The following is a 12,068-nucleotide window of genomic DNA, read 5'->3' on the forward strand; positions in this document are numbered from 1 at the left end:
AAGGGAGAACCCTCTTCATCAGAGCCAGAGAGGGAGGATTCTCCCATGAAAGGCGTCAGCCCCATCACCACAGACTCTTTCCAGTCCTCCTGCTTTACCAAAAAGCATCTTTGTCTTGGAGTTCTCCTGATTGCAATATGAACTTTTTCTTTTATGCTTACTTTCAGCATATGCTTGTGAATATAATGTATGGCATGTTTTTAATTTTCCAATAAATATCTTGGGATATTGCACTCAGTGGCGTAGCGTGGGGGGTGCAGGGGGGGGGCCAGCCGCACCGGGTGCAACATCTGGGGGGGCGCATCCGCAGTGTCACTCTGTCTGTCTGACTCTGACATACACAGTTCACACACTGTCTGCGGCTGCCTCCATCTTTAGGCTGGGAGATGTCCAGCGCGGCCGCCCTATGGCTGAAAATGGCGGATCGGGGCGGGGCTGGACTGTGCCTCACCTGTCCATTGGTGTAGGGTGGGGTGGCATTGCAAGCCAAGCCCCGCCTATGCTGCCTCTCCTCAGTTTAGCAGCGAGTGAGTCAGCAGCCTGGCGCTGTCACAGAGTGGGTTTTTTTTTTTTAATCACCTGATTAGAGCCAGAGGCTCTAATAGGCTTCAAAAAAGGTGGACCCATTGTGTGACAATAGCGAATTAAAATTCCAAGACCCGCTTCCTAATTGGCCGAAAGGCGAACGCATGCCATTGGCCGAGGAGGGGGCGGGAGGACTCGAGGAGAAGCGAAGAGAAGCAGCCGCTGCAGGTAAGTCTCTCTGCATTGAAGGGGGCACACTGGTCTCCCTGCATTAAAAGGGGGCACGATGATCTCTCTGCATTAAAAGGGGCACGATGATCTCTCTGCATTGAAGGGGGGCACGCTGGTCATTCTGCATTAAAACGGGACACGCTGGTCTCTCTGCATTGAAAGGGGGCAGGGTGGTCTCTCTGCATTGAAAGGGGGCACGCTGGTCACTCTGCATTTAAAGGGGGCACGCTGGTCTCTATGCATTGAATGGAGGCACGCTGGTCTCTCTGCATTGAAAGGGAGCACGCTGGTCATTCTGCATTGAAAGGGGGCACGCTGGTCTCTCTGCATTGAAAGGGGGCATGCTAGTCATTCTGCATTGAAAGGGGGCACACTGGTCTCTCTGCATTGAATGGGGGCACACTGGTCATTCTGCATATAAAGGGGGCACGCTGGTCATTCTGCATTGAAAGGGGGCACGCTGGTCTCTCTGCATTGAAAGGGGGCACGCTGGTCTGTCTGCATTGAAGGGGGCACGCTGGTCATTCTGCATTGAATGGGGACACACTGGTCACTCTGCATTGAAAGGGGGCACGCTGGTCATTCTGCATTGAAAGGGGGCACGCTGGTCATTCTGCATTGACAGGGGGCACGCTGGTCATTCAAACTTGTATTTAGATGCTTATTTAGAAAAAATGTGCCTCCAGACAGCAGCTATCTGGGCCATTATATATAGCACTAGATGGTGTCCCTATCCTCAAATATATCATTAGAAATGGAAGGATTGGGAAGCAAGGATTTCGGGCACACTGATTATATAAAATCACTTTTTATTTGAAAAATCAATTAAAATCATAAAATAGTACAGGCAGATAAGGGGGCACGCTGGTCACTCTGCATTTAAAGGGGGCACGCTGGTCTCTATGCATTGAATGGAGGCACGCTGGTCTCTCTGCAAACTTGTATTTAGATGCATTTTACTTTAATTACATCAGTATTTTTATAACAAACAATACATGTGCTTAGGAGGTAAAGGTTTCTTTAACTAATCTAGTGGAAGAGACTCCAGTGCTAAAATGCCACGGGTTAGGGGGCGCAAATTACTTGTCTTGCCCCTGGTACTGACAACCCACGCTACGCCACTGATTGCACTAGGTTGGTGCATTCTTCTTTTGTTTTTAAGTTATTCTCTATGCATTGGGATGCATTAACATGCACACGCTAAAAGTAGAATTAAAGTCTAAACTTTTTTTTTTTTTATTTGGATAGAGTAGGCCCCTTTCACACATGTGCAAATTGACCTGTGACTTGGAACTGCAAAGTCGCACCCCATGATTTCCAATGAGTGCTGTTCATATCTGTGCAACTTCAAGTCACAGCGACTTCAAAGTAGTTCCTGCACTACTTTGGTCTGACTTTGGTCTGACTTTGATGTGACTTGAGGTCTCAAGATTACACAGGCATTGCTTCAAGTCCAGTCAAAGTTGTATCAAAATTGTGTCAAAATTGCATCAGGTTGCACTCGACTTTCAGGTTGCACAAGTGTGAAAGGGAGGGTTATAACTCCTGTCGGTTTTTATTGTATTGCCATCTGTATCCCGTTGGGGAGATTTCTCTTCACATCCTGTCCCATAGCCACAAATGGAAGTGAAAGGAAATCCTTCTAAAGTGAGGGAATTTGGTTGCCACCAGAGTTAGTGTTCCCATTGGAAGATTTCCCCTCTATTACTGTTCTGTTGACAACTCAAAATTTGGATAAGTAGAGAGAATAAATCTCCCCAATAGGAAGACAGATAACAATACAATGATGTTCTAATCATTCTGTACTCCAAAAAAAGTTTTGCCTTTAGTTATTTTAAGGTAACCCATTAACCTGCATTATTTTTTAGAAAACAGCACACTTACACCACGTTACCATGCACTGTGAGGTGATGCAATGCAGGTGCATTGGGGTGCCATTTGAAAGGAATGACATTGCCCTGTGGTACATATATTGTGGTAGTGCTCTGCATGATAAGTTGTTATAGTATGTTTTCTACAGCAGTGTAACTCAACCAGGGTTCCCCTGCACCCTGGGGTGCTATTTGGGTTCCCCAGGGTTGCAGTGAGCACAGGACCCAGGTTGATTTAGACCAGCACATTAGTTACCATGGTGCTGGCATGATGGACACCACCATCATTATAACAGCCATTGACACTCTGTGGCCAGGATGCACAGCTAATGGTAGAACTGTGATGTGAAGAGGGGGGCTCTGTAATGGGGAGACTGTGTGGTTTGGAGGTTCTGTGAATGGGCACACGGGGGGGCTCTGTGATGGGGGGACAATGTGATTTGGGGGTTCTGTGATGGGGTGGACTCTGATGTGATGGAGGCACTCATGATTTGACGGGGGGGGGGGGCTATCTTGTAAAGAGCGGCCCCTGATTTGGTGGGATGACATAAGCGGATACATTGATTTGATGGGGGGCCTCTAATGTGATAGGGGGACTCTGACATGAAGGGGGGCTTCTAATGTGAAGGTGGAATCTCTAATGTGATGGAGGCCCTATAGTGTTGAGGTGGGACTATGATATCATAGGGGGGCCTCTGATGTGATGGGGAACATCTGATGTGAAGGGGGGCCTCCAATGTGATGGGGAACCTCTGATGTGAAGGGGGGCCCCTGATGTAATGGGGGACCTCTAATGTGAAGGGGGGCCTTTGATGTGATGGGGAACCTCTGATGTTATGGGGAACCTCTGATGTGATAGGGGGCCTCTGATGTGATGGGGAACCTCTGATGTGAAGGGGTGCCTCCAATATGATGGAGAACCTCTGATGTGAAGGGGAGGCCTCTGATGTAATGGGGGACCTCTGATGTTAAGAGGGGCCTCTAAAATTATGGGGAACCTCTGATGTTATGGGGAACCTCTGATGTGATGATGGGCCTCTAAAGTGATGGGGAACCTCTGAAGTGAAGAGGGGCCTCTGATGTAATGGGGAACCTCTGATGTGAAGGGGGGCCTCTGATGTAATGGGGTACCTCTGATGTGAAGGGGGGCCTCTAAAGTTATGGGGAACCTCTGATGTTATGGGGAACCTCTGATGTGATGATGGGCCTCTAAAGTGATGGGGAACCTCTGAAGTGAAGGGGGGCCTCTGATGTTATGGGGAACCTCTGATGTGATAGGGGGCCTCTGATGTGATGGGGAACCTCTGATGTGAAGGGTTGCCTCCAATATGATGGAGAACCTCTGATGTGAAGGGGAGGCCTCTGATGTAATGGGGGACCTCTGATGTGAAGAGGGGCCTCTAAAGTGATGGGGAACCTCTGACGTTATGGGGGGCCTCTGATGTAATGGGGTACCTCTGATGTGAAGGGGGGCCTCTAAAGTTATGGGGAACCTCTGATGTTATGGGGAACCTCTGATGTGATGATGGGCCTCTAAATTGATGGGGAACCTCTGAAGTGAAGGGGGGCCTCTGATGTTATGGGGAACCTCTGATGTGATAGGGGGCCTCTGATGTGATGGGGAACCTCTGATGTGAAGGCTTGCCTCCAATATGATGGAGAACCTCTGATGTGAAGGGGAGGCCTCTGATGTAATGGGGGACCTCTAATGTGAAGAGGGGCCTCTAAAGTGATGGGGAACCTCTGACGTTATGGGGAACCTCTGATGTGATGATCGGTCTCTAAAGTGATGGGGAACCTCTGAAGTGAAGGGGGGGCTCTGATGTAATGGGGAACCCTTTGATGTGAAGGGGGGCCACTGATGTGATGGGGAACCTCTGATGTGAAGGAGAACCTATGATGTGATGGGGAACCTCTGATGTGAAGGGGGGCCTCTGATGTGATGGGGAACCTCTGATGTGAAGCGGGGCCTCTGATGTGATGGGGAACCACTGATGTGAAGGGGGGCCTCTGATGTGATGGGGAACCTCTGATGTGAAGGGGGGCCTCTGATGTGATGGGGAACCTCTGATGTGAAGGGGGGCCTCTGATGTGAAGGGGAACCTCTGATGTGAAGGGGGGTCTCTGATGTGATGGGGAACCTCTGATGTGAAGGTGGGCCTCTGATATGATGGGGGGACTTCTGATGTGAAGGGGGGACCTTTGATGTGAAAGGGGTCCTCTGATGTGATAGAGGCTCTCTGGTGTGAAGGTTGGACTCTATTGCCATCGGGGAACATCTGATATGATGGAGGAATCTCTGATGTGAAGTTAATTCAATCAAGGCAGTGGTGTAAAGTTCCAGGCTCAGGTTTTCCCTTCATAAGTAACATTTACATTTTGTACACCTTAGAGAGAGGTGCTTCAAGATTTTTCATACTTTTAGAGGGTGCCACTATGGAAAAAAGGTTGGGAAATGCTGATCTCCAGCGCTCATTATGCACGATACGATATCTGTAAGCATGCCTTCAGTTCACTTTATTTAGTCTCTGTTGTTAAGAAGTGTTGGCACGTTCTACTTACAATGTTATTTTTCTATAACAACATTCAGAAAATTTTATTCAGTTATGTCCGAGGATCTCATTATTCTTTTGCCGAATTCTGACCTTTGCTACCAATTATTTTATTTATATGTTTTGCTACTCATAGAGTAGATGTAAACCCTAACCAAAAATAGTTAGTTTGTGTGTCATAAACAACTGCCTTTTTTTATAATTGTTTCCCATGCTTGATCACATCTTATTGCGGCTGATCTCCAAAAGCCTCTTATTTATTGTCTATTACAGGCATTTATATGGCACCAATAATTCCCGCAGTGCTTTCCATTCTGTTCATTTATACCAGTCTCTGCCCTCATGGAGTTCACAATTAGGGATGAGCCGAACATATCTGGGATCTGTTAAGGGCAGGTTAAGTGAACATTACAGAAGCTTTGGTAACAAACCCAAACTCCAATAAAGTCAATAAGAATTTAATGTTAAAAAAGAGTTCTGCCTATTGTCTAGACTTCCGAAGACGTCACGTATTGATGACGAAACGCGTCAAGTTGAGCCGCACGTAGCCTCGTTTTCATTGTGGTACGTGGAACGCAAACCGCGTCATACCAGGAAGCTCCGTGTAGAGAGCGGGCGGAACCTTATCGGCGTCCCGCAAGGCTTCCGGAACTCTGCATCTATGCGGTATTCCACAATTTTTTAAAACATTGTACCACCAACGATTGTCTTTTCTTACTATTATTTTAAAGCACTGTTGCACCTTTTTGCTTATTTTAAATAAAAACATGGATTTACCTACTACACCATGAGGAGTGCGATATTTCTGTTTTAAACCACATCAACCAATAGGAGGATCCAGAACCACCCGCACACGGACGGCTGGGACCCCGCTGGACACTCACCACACAAGCCTTATTGACCCACTTGCCGTAAGACATTGGGGGTCAACAACATCTGGTGAGTTTGTATTGCCTATCCTATTTCACACAGGAGCACAGAGGGTGACACCACCATTGCACTGTTTGCTTATAGATTTGAAACACCGTCACTGAAGCTAAAACAGTCACCTTGAATTTATAATAACTTTTTTGGACTATAAGGACACTATATTTATTCACTCAACATCACCTTTTTGATAATTGTGTTTTAAATACCAGTATATATATAATTTTTTTAAGGTTTTGAAAGGTCACCATTGGTATTAGATACCACAAGATTGGAGCATCCACTTATTTATTTATATGTGTGTATATTTATTTGACTGTATCGTCACAATAAGCACAGCATTTGCACTTTATTTGGGTAACCAAGCACATGGGAAAAGTGTATAGGTAGTATAATACACCTTTCACTATACAGGGTATGCTCTGTGGGTAATATTCACCATATTACCTACTGTCATACAAACACCTTCAGGGCTGTTTGCAGCAGCAACCCCCTAGTCAAAATCAGACTACATAGTGTCACCACCAACACACTTGGTATCACTAATTATAATTTTTTCACCAATATACATTTTTCTACGCAGCACTTTGCCACACCATCCTGCTTCAGGATATGCGCTGTTGAAGTAATATATAATATTAAAAGGGAAATGGCATGGGCAGCTGGGCACTGTCTTGGGGGACATGTACCAAAGTAAAAAACAATTTCCAAAAATGCCATTTTACGTGTTATTAAACCAACAACAGTAAAATCAGTCTGTATATGCATTAAAGCATGCTTGTTATAGCTACTGTGGTACCTATGGGGTTAGCCCTCCAAGTTGTGTAAAAAAGCTGTTTGATCCTGTCTTCTCTGTTCCCCATCTTCTTCCACTGTCCTCAATCCATCTCTTGATAGTATAGAGCTTTGGGGGATTCTGCACATGCTCAGTTTGGAGAGTTTTTTTCCTTTTGTTTTGTTTTTTGGGGAGAGCGCATGTGACCAGCACAGGGTCAAACAGCACTGTCCAGAGAGAGGGTCAGGGGTCATGCAGCCTCATAGGACAGTCAGAGGTGACTGAACACTTCTCCTACAAGCTTTAACCAGTGCTCGGCCCGACACTGATAGAAGTCACAAGACTGCTATATACTGCTGATGAGAAAAGGTATTTAACAGTTTTTATTTACTGAAATAATTGCATTTTCATGTTCCAGGGGCATAACTACAGAGGTTGCAGGGGTTGCAATTTCAACCAGGCCCCATGCTCCAGGGGGCCTGTGTGGCTCCCCTGTACACCTGGATAGGAGGGGGGGGGGGCAGCCTGTAGAGAAATCACTGTCCTCCTTTTTCTCCTATAGCTGCAGGAGGAAAATGGAGGAGATTGGTTACTCTGTATGCTGCCCCCACCACTCCTCCTATCCAGTTCACTTGTGTTCTGCTGTCTCTGGGCCCCTGTGTGCTCCCTTGCCCCCCCCCCCCCCCACTGTGCTCCCTCCTCTCTCCTGTGTGTGAACTTCCAGAATCGCAAAGGTTATACTTGCGACCGAGCCCTGGCATTCTACCACCATGGGGAGGCCCCAAGATGGCAAGAAGGGGGCCCACTGCAGAACTTGTGTAAGGGTCCATCTGTGGGACCATAATAAATGGCCCCGCAATGAGAGTAAAGGGCCCCAGGATCAGTGGGAAGAGCCCCAGGCTTGAAGGGAAGGGCCCCCGGCCAGGGGTCCAGGAGGGGCCCTTGATGGTTTCTTGCACCGGGGCCCTGAAGGTTCTAGTTACGCCTCTGCTGTGTTCTGTGTACTGTAGGAGACCAGATATAGTGAATGCAGGCTCCTGGGTTTAGTAACCAATCAGAAACGAGGAATGTGATGTCGTCAACGCCATAGACCATGCCCTACATGTTTCATGATACGTGACGTCGCCTGGGGGTTGGGCTAGCCTGATCGGTGGATTATCGATTCCTCTCAGAAGCCGGGTTTTTGGAACGAGTTCTGCAGGAACGTTGCAACACATGATCTTATGCCTGTACCTTACGATTTGCTGTAAGTGCAATATTTTTTAGCCTGAATAAAGGATATATCTTTTATCACACTATGGGAACACTTTTTGTCTTTTGCTTTCCATGACTTATGAGTTGGCTGATGGCTGGTCCCTAGTGCACCCACGTCTTTTGGACGGTTGATTGGCTTAATCGCTTGATTGCCCATTTAGACCACCTATAATTTAGTGGTCATTGTTATCTGGTAAGGAGATTACCTTATACCACGTAGGGTGTGAAGTTATTTCTTCCAGTCTTCCAGTCACCCTCCTTTTTTTCTGTATACGGTTCTTCTGAGAATGCTGGTGTTACCTATCTTCTTTCTGCTGGACTGCACTTTGGGAAATACTTTATCAATTATTTATAGACTTTTTTGTGTTATTTACTATACATTTATTGTCATATAGTATTGATCATGCATATCTAATTTACTGGTTCTATTATCCAAGATTAGCTCTGCACTGGTTGCTTCTATTATATGTGATGCTAGTGATAAAGTTAACAAGTGGAGTCCAGTTTCAAGTCAGTTTGGACAATTAGATCCATTGACGTCAGAGGATATCATTATTGTTTATTAGTATGTGTTTTTTTTTTTTCTATTTTGAAGCCTACTACATGTCATAATGATTCATAGAAGCAATAGAAGTTTTTGTATTGAATGAGTCACGCGCAATCAGAGATGGGATCATATACCGAGGTGGGGGTTAGAATGAATCACAGGGCACTGGAGTCTGACATTAGATGGACTTGGGTGACTGCTAACAAGTGAGAGAAGGACAGCGGCTGCAGCGTGAAGCTGCATTCCATCCACTCATTTCCATACTATTACTTTCCCGACAATGGGATGACAATGCATTTAGGATTCTAAGATTTGACCTATGGCGTGATTTTCTCGGAGTTCCTGGCACCGGAGACACGGCTCGTCTACAGCCAAAAAATTGACTCTGCATGCTAAATATTCATACTACACGCTGCATTATACTGCACTGGCAGAGAGGAAATGTAATGGGATGGACACACAGTGCCAGGGGAGCATTGCCAAGATGATTGCTTACAATGCCGGATCCGGATAATCATTGATGTAAACTCTAGGGACCCATTCACACCATCGTAGTGCATGAATGCACATGTGTTGATGCGTACCGTGCTGTGCATCGACATGTATTGTGTTCAGGCAGCCCATTCGAAATTATTGGATTGGCATGCAGCATTTTTTGAAGGGAAACGCAATACACATTAGTGCATTGTCCAACACTACAATGCCTGTCCATTGTTGAGGTTTACAATGAAGAGATATAACATAACTCAGGCTAGTCAAAGTCCACGATTCAAGGTGGGTGCTGAACCTTGGCTCCACCAGGAGAAGCATAAAAGAAGAAAATGGTCGCACATCACCAAGGAATCCAATGGAATCCAATGAAGAAAAGTTCCTTTATTCACATAAGTGGTACAAGGTACAGTTAGTGGTGTCTTTTGGTTTTGTGCTGCCCTAGGCAAGACTAAAATTGGGTGCCCCCCTCCTATGTAAATTTTATCCCCACTCCTTTTTTAACGGAGGTGACTCCCTCCAAAATTGAAGGACTACAAGTCCCAGCATGAACACCTGAGATTACGAGAGGGGGGGGGATGAGAGGGGATGGGAGAGAGAGAAGGGGCTGGGTGAGGGAGGGAGAGAGAGAGGGGGGATGAGAGAGAGAGGGGGAGAGAGAGGAGGGGATGAAAGAGAGGGGGGTGAGAGAGAGAGGGGGGGATCAAAGAGTGAGAGAGGGGGTGATAGAGAGAGGGGGGATGAGAGAGAGAGGGGTGATGAGAGACAGAGGGGGTGAGAGAGAGTGGGTTGAGAGAGGGGGATGAGAGAGAGAGAGGGGGATGAGAGAGATAGAGGGGGGTGATAGAGAGAGAGGGGGGGGTGAGAGAGAGAGAGGGATGAGAGAGAGAGAGAGAGAGGGGGATGAGAGAGAGGGGGTGAGAGAGGCAGCTCTAGCAACCAGTGGCCAATAGAGTCTCAGGTAGAGGGGGGGGGCAGCTTTTTTGCTGCCCCCCCTGCAAAGTGCCACCCTAGGCCTGGGCCTTGTTGGTCTAGGCCAAAATACAGCACTGGGTACAGTAGGGTAGGACAGTAGACGCGTTTCACATGACTGATACGTCTACTACCTGTGAACAAGCATGTAGCAGTCCTGTGAAACGTGTCTACTGTCCTACCCTACTGTACCTTGCACAACTTATGTGAATAAAGGAACTTTTCTTCATTGGATTCAAGGGTGGTGTGCGACCATTTTCTTCTTTTATACATTGTTGAGGTTTGTTGGAGTGCTATTCAGAACGTTCATGTTACAGGGAACTGACGCTACCTGCATTGGTGCAATCTAATGCCATTCACAATGAATGGCACTACGCTGCACCAATGCATGTAATGTGTGTTGCCGAATACTGTGGTAATGCACGCATTACCGCAACACATTACTGTGAATGGGCCTTAACTGAATGACATTTCGTTTGCTAAAGTACTGTATAGAATGAACTTTTGTTTTTAAATAAATACTGCTTTAATTGTTTTTTTCATCTCTTGTTGCACCCTAGTGATGCTTATCTCTTACAGCTTCTATGCAAGCATTTTACACGAACATGCACTTCAGTGATGGCTGCATGCCATTTCTCAAGATTGGTTTAATGATGGTTACAACAGTGGATTATGCCGGCATAATGTATGTTGAAACCACTACTTGCAGTCTCCATTAGAAGTCTAGGTGACAGAGTGACAATGCAGAAGCACAATTTGGAGATATGGACAGAGCGGTGTCACCCTAAAACCGAAGGAGCTCAGCAAGAACCTTAAACCATGTGTTAAAATGGAGAGGTGTAGCTCTTTTCTTACTTGAATCCGCCATCATGGACACATGCAGCATGCAGCCAATCAAGCTTGCTCAAGTACCAAATGTACTTGAGAGAACAGGATCTCAGGGATAGTGTACTCAGGTCCGTGTTAAGTTCATGGATGATACCAACCACTCCATCATAAGAAATGTAAAGGGCCCTGTTTGTGAGCAAGATGTATTGACCCTGTTGGAACCTGAACATGAAGCTAGAAGATTATGCTAGAAATGCCTTATAAACTTGCATTGATGGACCTTGCAGCAGCTTAATATCTTGGTTAAAAATATAATTTAAGAAATGGAAAAAAAATGGAAATAATGGCCAGGTGTAGTTCTCACTGGAAGCCAGGAGCATTGGGAGATAGGAACAGATTGTTGTTGATAAAGGAAAAGGAATTGGCAGCACTCCAGGTTGAGTCAAAATCCAGATTTATTGACTGGACATCCAAATATGACAATCGTGACAAGGTAGACGCGTTTCACACACTGACTGTGTGCTTAATCATTACAGTCAGTGTGTGAAACGCGTCTACCTTGTCACGATTGTCATATTTGGATGTCCAGTCAATAAATCTGGATTTTGACTCAACCTGGAGTGCTGCCAATTCCTTTTCCTTTATCAAGTTTTCACGGAGGCGAGCCGGGGCATGCACCGGTGTGAGTCATCAGGCAATTACACCACCTTGAGCAGTGAGTTCTTGTCTCACAGACAATAACAGATTGTTGTTGCCCTCTAACAGGAAGATGCTGAGCAAGGACCTGCATGTTGAAATGGTCACTTGTGTCAGGGTGCCAGGAAACCAGACCACATGAAGATGCAAGTAAAATAAAGCAGTTTATTAGAGCAACAACAATAAATGCACAGCAAGAGTGAGGCTCCATTCACACTGCCGCGACTTGTCAGGCGACTTGTCAGCCTGACAAGTCGCGGTCCGTCGCAGTCCATTGACTGCTACAGGACCCGTTCTAATAGGAGTGACACAAGTCGCTCCGACTTAGAAAAAGGGTCCTGTACTACTTCGGGGCGACCTCGGAGCGACTTGCATTGACTTTAATTATATGAAGTCCGTGC

General features: G+C 46.2%; 1 protein-coding gene across 7 annotated transcripts in view; it reads right to left on the reverse strand.

Moving 5' to 3' along the window:
* SORCS1 (sortilin related VPS10 domain containing receptor 1) overlaps window positions 1-12,068 on the reverse strand; it is a 1,084,285-nt gene that overhangs the window by 544,753 nt on the left and 527,464 nt on the right. The window lies entirely within an intron of this gene.

The sequence above is a fragment of the Pelophylax lessonae genome, assembly GCF_965119305.1.
Source record: "Pelophylax lessonae genome assembly, chromosome: 9".
In the NCBI taxonomy this organism is placed as follows: Eukaryota; Metazoa; Chordata; class Amphibia; order Anura; family Ranidae; genus Pelophylax; species Pelophylax lessonae.